The 17,625-nt window shown below is 38.5% G+C and overlaps 1 protein-coding gene across 15 annotated transcripts in view; it reads left to right on the forward strand.

Moving 5' to 3' along the window:
- The first annotated feature begins 1,735 nt into the window (after nt 1-1,735).
- Nucleotides 1,736-17,625, forward strand: part of NAALADL2 (N-acetylated alpha-linked acidic dipeptidase like 2) — a 625,547-nt gene continuing 609,657 nt past the window's right edge. For 4 of the 15 annotated variants that reach the window (XM_087965355.1, XM_087965353.1, XM_087965363.1 and 1 more), the window contains exons 1-2: nt 1,755-1,946; nt 2,217-2,385. The gene's annotated coding sequence lies outside the window, so the exon portion shown is untranslated. Of the gene's footprint in view, nt 1,953-2,216; nt 2,386-17,625 lie in introns of all 15 variants that reach the window. The other 11 variants (XM_087965357.1, XM_026666581.2, XM_087965364.1 and 8 more) reach the window with 7 other exon arrangements.

Below are 17,625 nucleotides of genomic sequence, written 5' to 3' on the forward strand. Positions count from 1 at the left end.
CAAGGAGCTGGTTCTGAAAGATCTTTCAAAGATTATGCTTAGAGGTTTGGCTATCCTATCTGACTTCGCTGCACATTCTGTTTAGTTTGTTTTCCTTAACACCCGTTGGGGAATCCAGGCTTAACACCTACAAGGTCCCTTCCAACTCTGATTATCTGTTATCTGATCTTGCACAGACAGCCCTTGATCTACAACCACAATTGAGTCCAACATTTCTGATGCTGAGACAATTAAGTGAATTTTGCTCCTTTTTACGACCTTTCTTGCCACAGTTGTGAAGTGAATCGCTATCAGAAGATGACAAAAGCTGATCACCTGACCCTGGGACATTGCAACTGTCATAAATGTCAGTCAGCTACCAAGCATCTGAATTTTGATGTCATGACCATGGGAATTCTGCAATGGACATAAATGTGAAAAATGGTCATAAGTCACTTTTTCCAGTGCTGTTGTAACTTCAAACAGTTACTAAATGAACGTTTGTAAGTTGAGGACTACCTGTAATAATAATTGAATTATTTTTATTGTAGACCCTTAGTCCTTTTAGTGACTGTCTCCAAATCTGTAATTCATATCTTCATTCTCAGAATCTTAACATATTCCCTTATGTTAATCAATCCGCCTCCTTCCCCTTCCCTTTGCCCTCCTCCTAACTCTTACTCTTACCTTTATCCTCCTCCCATATTTTGTGTCCCCATCACTTTAAATGTCTGGAAAAGCAGGGATCATCACCCAATGGAATAATAATAATATTGATAATGGACATATTATTGCCAATAATACTCTAACCACAAAGATGATAATATTAATATTAGAATAGAACAGAATAGAATAGAATTCTTTATTGGCCAAGTATGATTGGACACACAAGGGATTTGTCTTATTTGCATATGCTCTCAGTGTACATAAAAGAAAAGATACATTCATCAAGAATCATAAGGTACAACACCTAATAATAGTCATAGGGTACAATAAGCAATCAAATCATACTAGGAAACAGTCAATCAAAATTGTTTAGGATACAAGAAACAAGGTTACAGTCATAAGTGGGAGGGGATGGATGAAAGGAAGAATGGGAGGATAAATAGTAATAGTAATGCAGACTTAGTAAATAGCTTGACAGTGTTGAGGGAATTATTTGTTTAGCAGAGTGATGGCGTTCAGGAAAAAACTGTTCTGTCTAGTTGTCTAATTAGTAATATGATTCCAGTAAACATTTAGAAAAATATGGAAAAGTGGGCATTTCCCCTTCCCTCTCCATGGGTCTGAGAGAAAAAGAATAATCACAGGGGTATTCTCAAGGCATTTCTGGAGAATAAAAAGGTTGGCATGTGCAGTTTGACAGGGAAAATGAAGCTTCAAATAGTTGTTTTAAACCTAGACTATTATATTCCCCCTCTCTATATAGAAATATATCCATGGGCTTCTTCCGATGAGTCCAAATTCATTCCAGTTTCTTGCAGAAAACCCTAGGTTTCAGTATAGTAACTCAGAAAAGGCCCTGAAAATCACGGAGTTTGAGCAGACAGCTTTCTCTGGAAAAAAAAAAAAAAAAAGACTAGGGCAGATTAAAAATGAGAGGAGAGAGCAAGGAGGAAGGAGGGAAGGAGGGAGAGGAGAGAGGGACTAGGTTGGATAGGTGGAGCCAAAAGTCAATCAACTGGTTATTGTGTCTGAAGAATATGTAAATTCAACTGGAGAGATCAAAAGAGGTGATGTCACTTTATAGCAAAACAGGTCAGGCAAGCCCAGGTAACTGAGGAAGGTAAACTGCTAATTAGGTGTACGGTTACATGCAGCGTAGGAAACCAGGAGGTCAAACTTCCTTCATCACCGATTCCACTACCTTCTTTCCGCAAACTCAACACGTACACACAATCACATACCCCATGATGCATAGAACATGGCAGAGAAGGATATAGACTTCCCAAATTCTCCCTTACCAGGTGAGTGTGTGTGTAAATGTCTCTATGTGTGCAACAGATGAGATCATGTTTGTAGTCAGCCCTGAGCAGGATTAAATTTCAAGGCAGTTAATGGGCCGTTTTCTGCACGGACAAGTATACTGGTGTGGCTCTGCTGGTACATGTGAACGTTCTTGGGCAATGAGGGAGAAAAACCCCACCCTTGCTTTTTTTTTGTGGGTTTGTGGTGATGGGGTGGGTGGGTGGGATGGAAATGCTGCTTCAGTTCATTATGGTTGGATTTTCCTGAAGTTTTAACAGGGTGAAAGGTGCCACAGATGGATAGAAATCAGTGTGACATTCCAGGGACTTGGCAATTTTGCAGTTTTATTTCACGGAGGAGATTTATTTGAGGAGGAGGAGGAGAAAGGAAAGGAAAGCAAGAGTATGTTTCTCAGTGAGGAATCAAGTAAGTGAGAAGGTAATATGTTATAACCAACAAAATACAGTAATTTGCTAGTTAACCGGCACTTTTATCAGAAGAGGAGATAAATTGGCCTTCAAAAATCCAACTCTTATTTAGAAAAACCACTTAACTTATTTTGTAGCTACTGCCGTAAAGTTTGATAATGGCTATTTTTGTGCAAACATACCAAGGCTGGGGGATGGACAAATAAAAATGGGCTACTTTAGACAGTAATTGGTAGAAGGTTGATGCTTTGGCTTGTATTTGGATGCTATAGATTCTATAGTATAGAAAATTGTTTCGGTCGCTTCTGTATAATCCAGATTAAGAAGCCTGACGGTAGCCTACCAAACACTTTGTTTGTTTTCTTAGTGGTAAATGTTTTGATGTCATTCCTTTGCTAAACCTTTTGAATGCAATTTGCTACTTAGCAATCACAGAATGCTTACAACATTGTTGTACTTCCATCTACTCACTGAGTTCTTAAGACAGAAATTACTATCATTATACAATCCCTCTGAGCAGATAACTGAAATACATTCTGATGTTGTTGCAACATGGTATGATGGCATATGGCATTGAAAGGACCCCAGGATTCAACATTTTCTGTGATGAATCCCTCCACTAGGACAACTAACTACATTATATTTGGGTTGTCCAATCTTGGGGAAGTTTTTGAAGACTCAAGATGGCTTTTCTGGAGGGAGGTGCAGGATGAAATGAATGATCCTGTTACCCCAAAAGTGTAGGTACATTGGTCTGGATATTGTTATCAAGGGTTGTTTGTTTATGTGCATGTTCTTTTATTCTTCCTAACACCAGGTGATTTTGGTTTTTGGTTTTTTTTGCTATTATAAAGTGCTTAGAGTTTCTGGAATGTAATGGCATATAAACTACAGTAAATATCTTATCAAATAAGTATAGGCATTTGTATAGCAGGGGTGGGATTCAAATTGGTTTACCACTGGCTTGGTGGGCATGGCTTGGTGGACATGCTTTGCGTACGCACGTGCACTTTGCACTTGCATGTGGAAAACGTGCACTTTGCATGCCTGCAGAGTCGTTCCTACTGATTTTCTCCTGCACTCCTGCACTCTCCCTGTCTCTTCAACAGCCGACGCGCGGCCATGTGCTGTGCTGTGCGATGCAGCTGAGCATCAAAAGCAGGAAATAAAAGTCAGTATGGAGCCAGGGCGGGCAGGTGGGCCCAACAGCTGATCATCAGAGGAAACCAGTTCGCTTCCAGGTGATCTTCGGAGCTACCGTTTTGGCCAAAGTACTCCTGATGTATAGGCTTGTGGAGTCAATACTTTTAGCTCTTGATTGGCCCTCAATCTGGATTATGCAGTATGATTGCCTCATAATTTCTAGGGATTTCTTCTTGAATAAGATGGTGATTTAGAAAGAGAATCTATTTGACTGACAATCAGATGACGTTTGTAGGCATGCATAGGAGGTTCACACAATCTATTATGTTCACACAGTTTTGAAGAAGGATTTTGTCAATCCTGTTGCATGTCATTTCTCTCTTTTTTCTTTCTTTTTCTCTGTCTATGTCCTCCAGAATTTATGAAACAATGTAGTAATATAACTTTCTGGATTTTTTTAAAAATATTTTATAGATGTGGATATTTAAATTCATAAGAGTTTCAATTTTTCCTGGTTTAGCTTGAAGTCAGCAGGGTATAAATTGGTACAGGGAGAAAGTGTGCAGGCATTCAGTTCAAAGAGGCTGTTTTCCCTTTACTGATTGCTAGTAGTCAGGGTCTGGACTGTGAAGATCTAGAGGACTATGAGATGCCAGCAAAGATGTACTCCTATCAAGTGACCATCTGAATTTTTGTAATTTAGGTTTAATATCACTGCTTATTAGGCATTAGGTTGTGTCCGATCTTTAGCATTGGCCTGTTTCAAATGAAGGGCCTGACAGGTGCAGCTGTGATGGAAGAATAGATGGGATTGTACCAGAGGTGGTATTCAGCAGGTTCTGACCAGTTTTGGAGAACCGATAGCAGAAATTTTGAGTAATTTGGAGAACCAGCAAATACCATCTCTGACTGGCCCCGCTCCCACCTATTCACTGCCTTCTGAGTCCCAGCTGATTGGCTGGTTCTTCTTTTGTTGCCTTGCACAGGAGAACAGAGCTGGAAAGCAGGTTAGTGGGGTGGGGAGGGAATGTGATTTTGCAGTAACCTTCCTGCAGGAGTGGGGAGGGAATGGAGATTTTACAGTATCCTTCCTCTGGAGTGGGGTGGGAAAGGAGATTTTACAGTATCCTTCCCCTGTCACGCTCACCAAGCCACGCCCACTAAGCCATTTTTTGAATCTTACCACTGTATTGTACTAAGCACTTTCATCCCATTGATAGCATGTGGGAACTGACAATTGATGCAGCTGTAGGACATAATAATGCAAAATAGATTAGGTCATATTAAGTATACCTGGACTGGTTCGTAATTTTTTGTGTGGGGGGGTCTTTTTTGTATTTTGGGATTGGGAGCAGGGTTAGGTGAAGTTTAGTTGACTTTTTGTTGTGGTTGGTTTGATATTAAACCTACAGTGGTATTTCCACTACAGTTGTAATGTTTTCCAGGGTGGGAAGTCTTATGACTTTTTTAGGAATATCTAGAAATCAGGAAAAAAAGGGATGGGGTCTGCATGCAGCTCTGGGAATTCTCAGGAACTGGCTGTGGATCTGGTTGGTGGAACAAATTCATATTTATGGTTCATCCCATCTTTTTATGCGTCCATCAATAAGTCTAGTCTATTTCATTCCCCAGTTCCTTTTTGAAAATGGTCATGTAAAAGTTACATTAAATTATGCATTTTGAATCAAATCCCTCCAGAAAATATTTCCTTTCCAAGCATCTTGACATTCTTTTTCATTGTGGTACTCTTGGGAAATATGCAGAGTGTGACTTAATTAATGGTTGAATGCCACATTAATTTAGGAGTCAGGTCATTTTGTATCAGAATTTGCAAAGGCCTTTTAACAACAAGCATTCTTCCTCATACTGTGCCCATACAACGCATCTAATCAAGGCTGTTAAACACCTAATGACTCCATGTGCAGAGTGCGCAAAGCTTGGTTCCTTTTAACCTTGTTTTTGTTGTTATTGTTGTTTATTTGTTTTTGGGTGGCTTAGTGTGCGGCCAACCCAGCCAATTTACATCGTTGATGGCTTAATGTCTTGTGCAAATCAGAAAGTGGGTTATTTTACTACCCAGAGGAAATGTGATGTATTAGAACAGCTGCTGTGCATGCACCAATGCAACAGAACATGAATTTCAAGATGTGTGCTGTGAGAGAATCTCATGTGGGCCATGACAAGTAGCTGAATTAAATAGTTGGAAATGGCAGGCACATAGTCTTGAAATCAATGACTACATGGTTTTCAACCACAAGTAACAGAATTCAGGGATTCTCTTGTGGTGTGAGCCACATTCTAATGTTCACATATGACATGTTGGCAGGTTGTACTCTTGTTCTGAGCTACTTTTACAGTCATCTTTGAATAAAAATGGAAACATTCCTATTGAGCTCTAGGGCTTTTGGACTTTCTAACAATTTCATAGAGAAATAAGGTCTTTGGTTCAATGGTGTCAGACCAGCACATTTTTAGGAAAAGAAAAATACAAACCAACTACTTCTCTTCATCAATTATGTTTTCCACTAAGTAATGCACTACAGAAGAACTAACATATTCATGGTTAAGCATGTTCATGTCCCAGTATCTCCAGTTAAATATGTGGTGAATCATTGAGGTTCCATGAAACCTCCCCCCATCTATCTATCTATCTATCTGTCTGTCTGTCTGTCTGTCTGTCTGTCTGTCTGTCTGTCTGTCTGTCTGTCTGTCTGTCTGTCTGTCTGTCTGTCTGTCTGTCTATCTATCTATCTATCTATCTATCTATCTATCTATCTATCTATCTATCTATCTATCTATCTATTCAAAACAACACAACAAAATCTTCCTTAAAAACAGTCCAATCCAAAATATTATGCCAAATTGTCATTGGTGAAAGGTTTATGTATTCATTAAATTTAAGGAGATTTAAATTTAATCTCTTTGTTTATTCTACAAGGAGATTATGTTGTAGAAAAGAACTTCCAAGTATGTTAAACATACTTCTAAATCTTAATACTGAATACCACAATGCCCTGTGGCTCTTTTTAAACTAATAACTATCTCACCATAGATTCTAATGTGCATTGTGTATATAAATTTGTATTTCTCAAGCATAATCAATAAAGGTGCACCCAACTGTTAGAAAATCATATTCAGCTATACTCAGCCTCTCTTTCTCTTTTTCTCTCTCTTCCTCTTCCTTTCTCTCCTTTCTCTCTTCCTTTCCCTTTCCTTCTCCCTTTCCCTCTCCCTTTCTCTCTCACTCTTCCCCTGCACCTCCTTCTCCTCCTCCTTTCTTTTTCTTTGGATAATTTCATCATTGGGTTTACTTGCCAGTATTGAATCCATGAAGATAGTAGACTTGTTTTATAGATACTAGCAACAACCTTACCCATGCTTTATTTATTTATTTTTTATTTATTTTATTTTTATTTATTTGATTTGCCAATTGTTTACAAGATAATAAGTATAAGTGTATACATAGTTGTGAATACATGAAATGGGTACATATAAGAAAAATAAAAGAAGAATAAGAAACAATAGGACAGGGACGGTAGGCACGTTGGTGCGCTTATGCACGCCCCCTACAGACCTCTTAGGAAAGGGGTGAGGTCAATAGTAGACAGTCTAAGGTTAAAGTTTTTGGGGTTTGGGGAAGAAACTACAGAGTCGGGTAGAGTATTCCAAACATTGACCACTCTATTGCTGAAGTCGTATTTCCTGCAATCAAGTTTGGTGCGGTTAACTTTGAGTTTGTATCTATTGTGTGCTCTTGTGTTGTTATGGTTGAAGCTGAAGTATTCATTGACAGGTAGGACATTGCAATGTATGATTTTATATACCATGCTTAAATCAGACCGAAGACGGCGTAATTCAAGGTTTTCTAGTTCTAGAATTTCAAGTCTGGTGGCATAAGGTATTCTACAACGAGTAGAGGAGTGGAGAACTCTTCTTGTGAAATATTTCTGGACTTTCTCAATTGTGCTAATATCAGATACGTAATGTGGGTTCCAGACTGATGAACTGTATTCGAGTATTGGTCTAGCAAATGTTTTGTATGCTCTGGTTAGTAGTGTGATATTACCAGAGAAAAAGCTACGTAGGATTAGGTTAACAACTCTTAATGCCTTTTTGGCTATGTAGTTGCAGTGGGCTCTAGCACTTAGATCATTAGAGATGAGTATTCCAAGGTCCTTTACAGAGCTAGGGTCTGTTATGCATTTAGTTGTCATTTTTTTGCACATGAACTGAGAATAAAGCCAACCAAAGGCCTGGCACAATGTCTCAATTAATTGCTTTTTCCTATTTCAATGGTTGTTGTTTTTTTTACTCAAACACAACAAGACAGAAATAACCTATCTTCCTCATGAACCAGTTAATTGATAGGAACGGTATGGAAAAGCATAAGGCTGACAAATCACAGACAGAAAGTCTTCTGTTATGACTGGTATTAGAGGAGATAGAATCACAGACATGGTCACCCTGTACACGTACAGTGGGATTCAGCTATGGGCAAGGAAAACAAAACAGCACAACAAATCTCTGCACGGCAATAAGTCTTACTAAGGTATATAATCTTCTGCCCCCTCCCCAAAATCCTTCCCAATGAAAGAGGCTTTTGTTTTATTCTTAACTCATTCTCAGAGTATTTTAGGGCTTCTTCTACAGTCTTCCTTCTCTTGTTGCACAATAAGGCCATAGGTTTTTTTTGTTTTTTTTTGCAAGGATGGGATTTATTCTATTCTCTAAACAAATCGGTGATATTGACTATACATATGATTAATTATTTTCTGCATGTGGGGGTGCCATGCTCACTTAATTCAGTGGTGTTTGGGTTGCTCTGCATTGATTTGCATTGTTCATTCCCAAAAATTATAAAGAGAGAAACAGCAAGTCCTTTAAATGAACAAACAAAATATTTAAAAAATAAATAGCAGGAAGGCATTTCCTCCTTTGAGTAAGCCTCACATTGCCTGCAAAGCCAAGCCATGTTTATTTGGTGCAAAAGCTTGCAAAGCAAAACTTAACATGTGGTTTCCGACTGTGGAAAGTCTTTTTTTTTTTTTTTAATGGATAGACTGGCAAATGGATTATCTGCTATTGCCAAATTGCAAATGAGTGGACTATGCTTTCAGCCTGGCTGAAGCAAACTCAGCTTAATTGATGAATCACATAGAAACCTGGAACTGTTGATTTTTGCAGATGAGAAAACAAAAAGGAAGGCAGGGTTAAAACTGTTTTCCTTAAAATGGTACACCGTTTCAATTGGAAACGAAGAGAAGAATTCCAGCTTTCCATCTCTGGGTTTTCAACTCACTTGGATTTAGGAGATTTTCCAATTTTTCCAGGTGCACCTGCCTGATTGTTGCATAGCACAGCAGCCTAACTAATATAGCAGGAGCCAAAAGTCTCTATTTTCTTGTAAGGCACAAGAGAAAAAGAGGCAGCCCACTGAGTGGATCTGAGGGCTGATTTTTTATTCTTTGTCTGTTCAGATTTGTAGCTGTGCCTTCTAGAAAGGTCAAGCGACACATGGAAATAAAATACTTTTGCAATGTTGAGCCAGGGGTTCAAAAATGTCCACCTTGCTCTGTTTCTATCATAGAGACATAGATAAGGATGAAACCTTAAGAAATCTTTACATTCAAATTCTTTTGGAGACCCAGCCATATTTGGAAGATACAGCTCATTTGCTGTAATCCACACTGTATATCTGACATATACATGATCGAGTGTGTCTAGAGGTATTTCACGAGAAGAGTACTCCACTCTTCTATTCACAATAAGAATCCCTTATACCACCAAGCTTGAAATTCTGGGCTTGGACAATCTGGAACTCTGCCGCCTGCAGTCCGATCTAAGCATAGTACATAAAATTGTCTGCTATAACATATTACCTGTCAATGACTTCTTCGGCTTCAATCACAATAATATGCAGGCAAACAATCAATTCAAACTCAAGGTTCAAACTCGATTGTAGAAAATACAACTTCAGCAACAGAGTGGTCAACGCCTGGAATGTTCTACCCGACTCTGTTGTTACAGGCTCAAACCCTCACAGCTTCAACCTCAAACTGTCTACTGTGGACCTCACCCAATTCCTAAGTGGTCCATAAAGGGGGCGTACATAAGTGCACCAATGTGCCTATTGTCCCTGTTCTGCTGTCCCCATTGACCTGTATTTACTTCCTTTGTTTATGTTTATGTTTATACTTAAACCTGCTATCTTGTACATCTTTGGCAAACAAACAAACAAATAAATAAAAATTGAGAACAGGCCATGTTAAGCCCTTTCTCAACTGCTACAGATAGTCACCAATTTAGAACCATACCTTAGAACCATAAGCCCAGAATTATGGCCATAAGTCTTTCCAATTGCTAAACAGGTATCCATGTGGCTAAGCTCGATTTTACATCCTTTTTTTTACAGCAGTCGGTAAGTGAATCACCATGTTGGTTAAATAGATTTATGGTATGAGGTGGACAATGGTCTGAGGTGGACAATTTGTTTTTATTTCCAGAAACTGAAAGTAAACACCAATTTCTGGCAAAAAAAATAACAACAATGTAATTTGCAGTCATGTAATTGTGGGGTGTTGCAGATGGTTATACATGCAGGGCAGTTGTTAATGACCCAAAATGCAATCACATGGTCATGGGAAGGGGGTGGCTGTTGCAATTTAGAATCAGGTTGTAAGTAGGCTTGGGGTACTCCGTTGTAACTAAGTGTAAGTTGATGACTACCTATATGGAGTGGGGTTTATTGATTCATAAAATAGCAGCTATTGTGGCATGAATCCATACATGTGTTTACCAAAAAGATATTTAACAAGGTTGCTTCTCATCCTTCTTTCTAAAATTTTGGGAGACTCTTGGCATCCTGATCCCAACAGTTCTTTTTCTCCAAAGGAAAACATAATTCCAAGCAAAGTGTTGGCTTGTAGCCATTTTTGAATTATGTGTTCCGAATTGATAGGGGCAGCCCAGAGGCACTGTAGGAAATATAGGAGATGTTGTCAGATGGTTCTTGGCTTCCCAATTTGCTGACTACCTGTTTATTAGTTTATTTAAAATCAAAACAAAAAGAAAATTAGAAGTCCTGGTAAATGCCAAGGCTGCAGGCACAAATCTGGAATATCAGTTCCGATTTCTTGAGTTATGAAATATATTCAGCCCCTGCATTCTCAACTCTCTCTCTTACAAACACAAACAAGGGTGTAGCTTCAACTAAGGAGAATGAAGACATAAATAGCCTGAGGCAGCTAGGCAATTCAGTGGAAAAATACAAGTAAAAGGATGACCCAACATAACAGCTAAAAATAGGAATAAACATAAACATACCAGGAATGATAGAACTTTGCTAGCTAAATTCATTCCCACCAGTGAATGAATTTATGGTAAAATTTAAGAGATAGCATGAACATGCCTTGGAATTTTGATCAGTATCAAATCAAGCTTGCAAGTCCAATCTTGATTTTTCCTGGATATTTTTTCTCCCAGGAGTATTCTTCTCCGAATACATGGTGATTTTCATTATTGGTACACAACTGAATTCAATTCATTGTAAATCTCCTCTTTCTGCTCATTCCTGATTTATGAAAACTAAATGTATTAAATCTGCACATTTCTAACATGTTAATGGTATATAACTTTTAAGATAACTCCAACAGCATTGCTCCAGCCAGGTGCTCCTGCTTATATGTCAACGTGTTATATATCTCCAATCTCATCAAAGCATAGAGATAGTTTCTCAATCTAAGTAACTACCCTTATGAATTCAATTTCCACAGATGGATTGCATTGTTTATTCACTTACCACATAAATTAATTTTGTGTTTTCATTATTATTCTTTTATTTCTTCTTTACAATGAAAACCTTTACAAAGGATAATGGAAACAAATCAGTTTTATTTCACAAAATTTATATTATTTATATCACTTTCCCCCCCCCAAATAAGACGGCAAACATATCCAACACACCTTCATGTCTAAGGCAGGACTAGAACTTACAGTGTCCTGGTGATTGGCCCAAATTCACCCAGGCAAATTTTCATGGTCTAAGGTGGGACTTAAAACTCATGTCCTCCTAATTTCTAGATTGGTGCCTTAACCACTAGACCCATTGGCTCTCATATGTCATATGAATAAAACCATTTGGTTGTTTGGACAGGTGCAAGTATTGTGAATGGCACATTGCTTCATTTCATTGAAGCTCTTTGAAGATGTCCCATATAGGTTTCTGAAGTTCTCTGCACTGCATTATAAACTACCCAGTTTATCAATCACGGAAGGACAACCACTTAATAAAGTGATGAGGTTTTTTCCATCCACAAGAAAAAAGTAGAAACTATGAAATTATTTTCTTTTTCCAGGACTCTTGTTGAAGCACGCAATTGACAAATAATATTCTCACTATTCTTAACTTTGGGTATTTGCTTTGTCTCAAGAGTTCCTTACAAACAGTCAGTTTTCTGCATCTATTTTTTTTTCTTGTTGTCTCTCTGCCCAAATATGACTGCTACTATTTTTGGGGGGGCAGGGGCAGGGTCTTGGATTATTGAAATCCAGTCTTTTCTATTATTTTTTCCTCCATTCTGAATTAAGTATTTTATAACTAAGGTAAAAAAAAATGCAACAGGGAAAATTTCAGCCTCTGAAGTGTTTCCATGATGATTGCAAAGGAGGCACTTATGTGAAAAACAGTGGATTAGAACTAGCCAACCATGATTTTTTTCTTCTTCTTCACAGCAGATTCCATAAGATAGTTTTACCCTTTTGATATAGATTAAACTGTATAAAATTCCAGGAAATATAATTTCAAGACATATAGAAAGCAACAGTGTCTATGGAGATTCTCAGTCATCCAGGCCATGTTTGTCCCAGGTGCTTTTTCAAGAGGCAACTGGACTTTCTGGGTTTTCTTTGAAGATGTTTCACTTCTCATGCAAGAAGCTTCTTTAGCTCTGACTAGATGGTGAGGAATGGAAGGATTTATACTCCTTGCAGATCGTTTGCATTATTATACAACATCATCTACCTCCAGTCTACAACACAGTCCCCTTTGCAGTTCCAAGAAGGCTCCACACTCATTTGCACTACTCAGGTCACCCTGATGACGCTGACAAACCTCTTGGTGGCCTCAATGACTCTTTAAAAGAATGCAAATGCAAATAACCAGCTTTCTGCAAGGAGTATAAATCCTTCCATTCCCCACCATCCAGTCAGAGCTGAAGAAGCTTCTTGGGTAAGAAACAAAATGTCTTCAAAGAAAAACAAGAAAGTCAAATTGCCTCTTGAAAAAAACAACTAGAAAGCAACAGGTTTGGAAAACTGATCTAGTTAACAGCCATTGGTCTGGCCTGCAGTTTGAAGGGACACTGCCCTTTATAAGTCAAGATAACAGAAATTGGAAGACCAACAGTTTATGGAGTAGTAAGCTTGGGCTTTGCCAAAGGACAGAATTTTAGCAACAGTGATTTTAAATGCATGTTGTGGTATAAACTGAAATTATCCATTGATAATTTTATTGCTCATGGTACATGTCAGCCTTGAGCTTTTAAAGCCATAAACACTATGTACTAGTAGGAAACAATTTCTCTGTTTGCTTTCTCTGTGCTTTGCTCCTGATAAAGGCATCAACGTACTATTGGAATCTGGAGTAGAAGTAGCTAATGGTTAACCACTAGCAATTTTGGAAGAAGGAATGAAACAAGAAGGAACAATTATTTCTACAGTGTATGCACACAAGTGTATACAAATATACAATACATTATCAATTGTATCTGCAGTTTTGTTTATAAAACAAAATCCCTTCTCAACCTTATGGAAAGTATGTGTTTCTCAATCTCAGGTCTTCTAACATAGGTCTGAGAGTTTGAGGGTTCTGCACTGTTTGAGGGTTGAGTATCTTAGCTGTTCTTAGCACTGACCTCTTCTGAATAGAGCATTCTTATGCTATTTCTGGATCTGTTGGAGATTAGGAGTCCCAGCCCCAATTCGACCACCACTAGGATTGCTTTGGTCTTTACTTCCTACGTCCTTTCTAGTTCCCCTTTGAGGCCCTAGTACTTTTCCAGCTTCTCATTGTCTTTCTTCCCGATGTTGCCATCACTTAGGACTTCTATTTCAATCTTGTCTTGTCTTCTACCAAAATGTCTGGTTGACTGGCCAATTCCTGCCTCAGATGTCACCTAGATTAACAAGGTCCACATGAGATATGGAACAATCCGATAAGTGGACGACTGGAACAAACCATACATGGATGAGACAAGAGAACCTTGTTGAGGTAATTCTCCTTTAGGAGAATGAGTGCAACCAGGGAAACGTAGTGAGAGTGGTATTGAATAACACACAACCAGCACACAGATACACTGAATATTGAAATGTAGGTTTTACTTCCAGTAAACAGTTAAGCAAAGTCCAACAAGCAGTCCAAGTCATACACGGTTAAAGCAGTCAGTTTTCAATTCAGGGATAATCCAAATAACAAAATCCAGTGTCATAAACAGTTCAGTAATAGACTCACATCAATCCAAGAATAATGACGATCAGCAACAGTCAATAGGGAAATGCAGGACCAAAAACAGCGACCATCAGAACATTTAGCAACTAGCAATTAACAACAACAGAACATACAACCCAGGTTTCTGGCTCCATCTTATGGCCATTTGAGGAACCACACCCAATTACAATTTTAGCATTCCCTTAAAGAGACAATATTAAATGTCTATCCTGGTTTATATATTTCCAAACCAACTGTTAGGTGATTATCAATTCCTAACAAACCTCATAATATAAACGTATATTATGTATTGATACATAGATTTTTGAAAATCTGATTTAAAATTATTTCATCATAATACAGCATAAATCCATAATTGTCCCCCCCCCCTTCCTTCATCCCAAGTACACCACTTGTTTTCTCTTACATTATATCTCTTTGGCCTAGCTTTTAGAGCATGCTGCTAAGCAGCTATCTATGGATGAGGGATGCTAGGAACTCAATAAATCTGGAATGAATTCTTCCAGCATTCATCATTATCAGTTCCAGCATTCCTATGTGAATATTGGCTTCATACAAATGTGAGGTAAAACGTTTCTAATCTTTTCTCCTCCCTTTGAGTTTGTTCTAAAATGGTACATTGGCAAAGTGAATTGTGTGGATGTTGGAATTCTGAAATTGAATGAATCTGTCCAATCCTCAGTGTAAAAAAGTCAGGACAGGCATGGTGCTGATAGTTAATTTGTCAATTCCATTTTTATAGAGACACTACTTTAATTGTTCTCATTGCTAAGACCTTCCTTTTAATGTTCAGCCAAACCTCTTTTTCTTACACCTTACACTCATTAAATGCAAAACTGTCCTTGTGAGAACCTAGAACAGGTCTTTCCTTTCTGTATCTAAGCTTTTCAAGTTCTTGAAGGTCTTTGGAGTTCAATCAAATGCCTACAGCCAGAGACACACTAGAAAGGAATGGAGAGGGTCATCTGAAATAGCTGTGCATTTTTATTCAAACATTCTGAACACTAGTGGGCTTGAGAAGACATACACGGTCCATAATTATAAAAGATGTAGCTCTGCATGACAGCACATATTTTAGTTGTTCAAAGTAACGCCTGTCAATCCTGGCAGCTTAAACCAACTAGCAGAATCTTGAAACATGTTTTGCTTGGACCATCGGAGTGCAGCCAGACATGAATTTCTGTGTGCCAGTACAACTTTTTTAAGCACCAAAGAGTCATTTCCATGACTTATTCAGGCATTACCACATTTTTTATCTACAGCAATTTTGAATTAATTTTATGCCAAAGAGGGTAAAATGATAGGCCAGTATTTGAAGCATACATACGGATTTGGATTTGATCCAGTTTTGAATTCATGCTTCCCAAACCAAGCAAATCTGGTTTTCCTGGAAAAACCCTTGATAGAAAGTTTGGGTTTATTGTGCTGCAAAAAATCTTCAAGGATAGCATGAATTGATTGAGGCAACTAGTATATCCTCTTAATTTCAGCTGCAAGCATTTCTTAGTTTCTGCTTAATATTTATTTTATTTAACTGAGAGGATTCCCAGTGAGTTTTTAAAAACCCAGTAGTATGCTATGACAGTTTTAAATTTTGTATTCCTTGGCAGCAATTTACTATGAGGTTCTTCTTCCAGAGTTAAATTTTGTGCCAGTTTGAATAGCCTGATAATTAGGCAACCTTATACTCATTATGTGAATAACTCCTATTCACATTCTTCTATCCAGGCACTGTCCAATTTAAACAAGTTAGAATAATTTTAAGCTAAGCAATAAATACAGGATTGCAGCAAAAAGTTGCAATATCCAGATTTTGCAAAGTTGCTGAATCTGAGAGATTTGCCCTTTCATTTCTATTGGTTTACAGGGTTCGTGGGGAATAATTTGCAGTTTTTTAAACATTTTTTTTACAGTTTATACTTTTGCCATTGTCAATTTTTTCAGTGATGTTGTAGCTTTGAACAGTCAATAGAAATGGTCACTTTGAATGGTCCTTGGTACAAAACCCACCTTCTTCTATGCCATGGGTGTCAAACTCAATCGCGTCATGTATGGTGATGTATCGTGATGTTCTTTGCCTTTGCGGAACCAGGGTGGGCGTGGCCTGCATATGACACATCCAGCCCGCAGGCTGCCAGTTTGACACTCCTGTTCTATGCCATTACAGGTGATTTGATGAACTAGTCTTCTGAAAATAACTGAGGGCTTTGGAAGCTGAGGACCAAGAAGACATCGACAAAAATGCAAGAGAGGAGGGTGGGGGGAAGGACACATAACAAACAAGCTGTGTTCACATGAAGGGGATGAAAAGTAGCGGAGAAATAGGGAAATATTTTTTTCCTTTCCAGATTATTATTGTTTTCAGCTCCCTCTTAATTAGGCCAAGGAAGCTGCCTGAAATTCTATGACTGTGTCTTCTGGCACAGGGGTGGGATTCAAATTTCTTAACAACTGTTTCTGTGGGCGTGGCCTAATTTGTGGGTGTGGCTTGGTGGTCATGTGACTGGGTGAGTGTGGTTTGCTAACTGGGTGTGGCTTGGTGATCACGTGACTAGCTGGGCATGGCTTATATGTAAATATTGTAAATATTTATGTAAATATTTAATTTTTTATTTAAAAAAGAGCAACTTTTACCCAAAATCAGGCAAAGCAGGCAGGCAGATTGAGTTGCTCACAGAATCACAGATTCACTCAGAGATCTATCTGCCATCGGCTACCTGAGTCTGCATTGAAAAATAGAAGCTTCAGTCCTAAGGAAGGTTCGGCTCTGCTTTTAGATTATCTAGAAAGCAAGAAATCCAACAATTTCCTGCTTTCTAGCTAAACTAAATCTCCCGGTACAGCAGAACAGCTGATGGTCAAAGGAAAAAAAAAGAAAAAATAGCAACTTAGCAGGCACGTTTAATGGCACGCATACCAGGTAAGGTATGAGTGGGCAGGGAGGGGAGAGGAGGAGCCAGCTAGTGGCACAATTTGCCAATTCTCTGAACTGGGCAGAATTATAACAACCGGTTTTATAGAACTGGTCCAACCAGGTAGAATCCCACCCCTGTTCTGGCATCTTGCTGAGTCTTCTTCCCCCTGCTCACTTAATGCAACATGTGTTTCTTTTTCTTGTATTGTCAAAGGTTTGAAGGCATTCCTTCCCCTCCAAATACTGAGGATTGTCAAGACATCAGGCTAAATTAACAATGCACCTTTAATTTTTCCTAACTTTCATCAATGGGAGAGGGGGAGGTGATATTTTTTTGGGAGTCCAGGTTTTCAGAAGAAGTCCTGGTTTCAAGGACTGCCTTCCTTCTTTGATCTATAAGTCAGAGCTGTCCAAACATGACAACTTTAAGACTTGCGGACTTCAACTCCCAGAATTCCTCAGACAGCCATACTGGGAATTGAAGTTTATAAGTCTTAAAGTTGTCAAGGTTGGACACCCCTGATTTATAGATTACAGAATGAAGGCAGTGCTTGAAACTAGAATTCTGGGAGTTGAAACCCACAGGTCTTAAAATCACCAAGGTTGGACATCCCTGCCATAATTAGCTTGAAAAGCCTTCTGACTGGAGTGGGGGCCACAAACAGTTAGTAAATGAAAGAATAATAAAT

Source organism: Notechis scutatus, chromosome 4 (genome assembly GCF_049901735.1).
Source record: "Notechis scutatus isolate UNSWTSFEM ecotype Mainland chromosome 4, rNotScu1.2, whole genome shotgun sequence".
NCBI lineage: Eukaryota > Metazoa > Chordata > Lepidosauria > Squamata > Elapidae > Notechis > Notechis scutatus.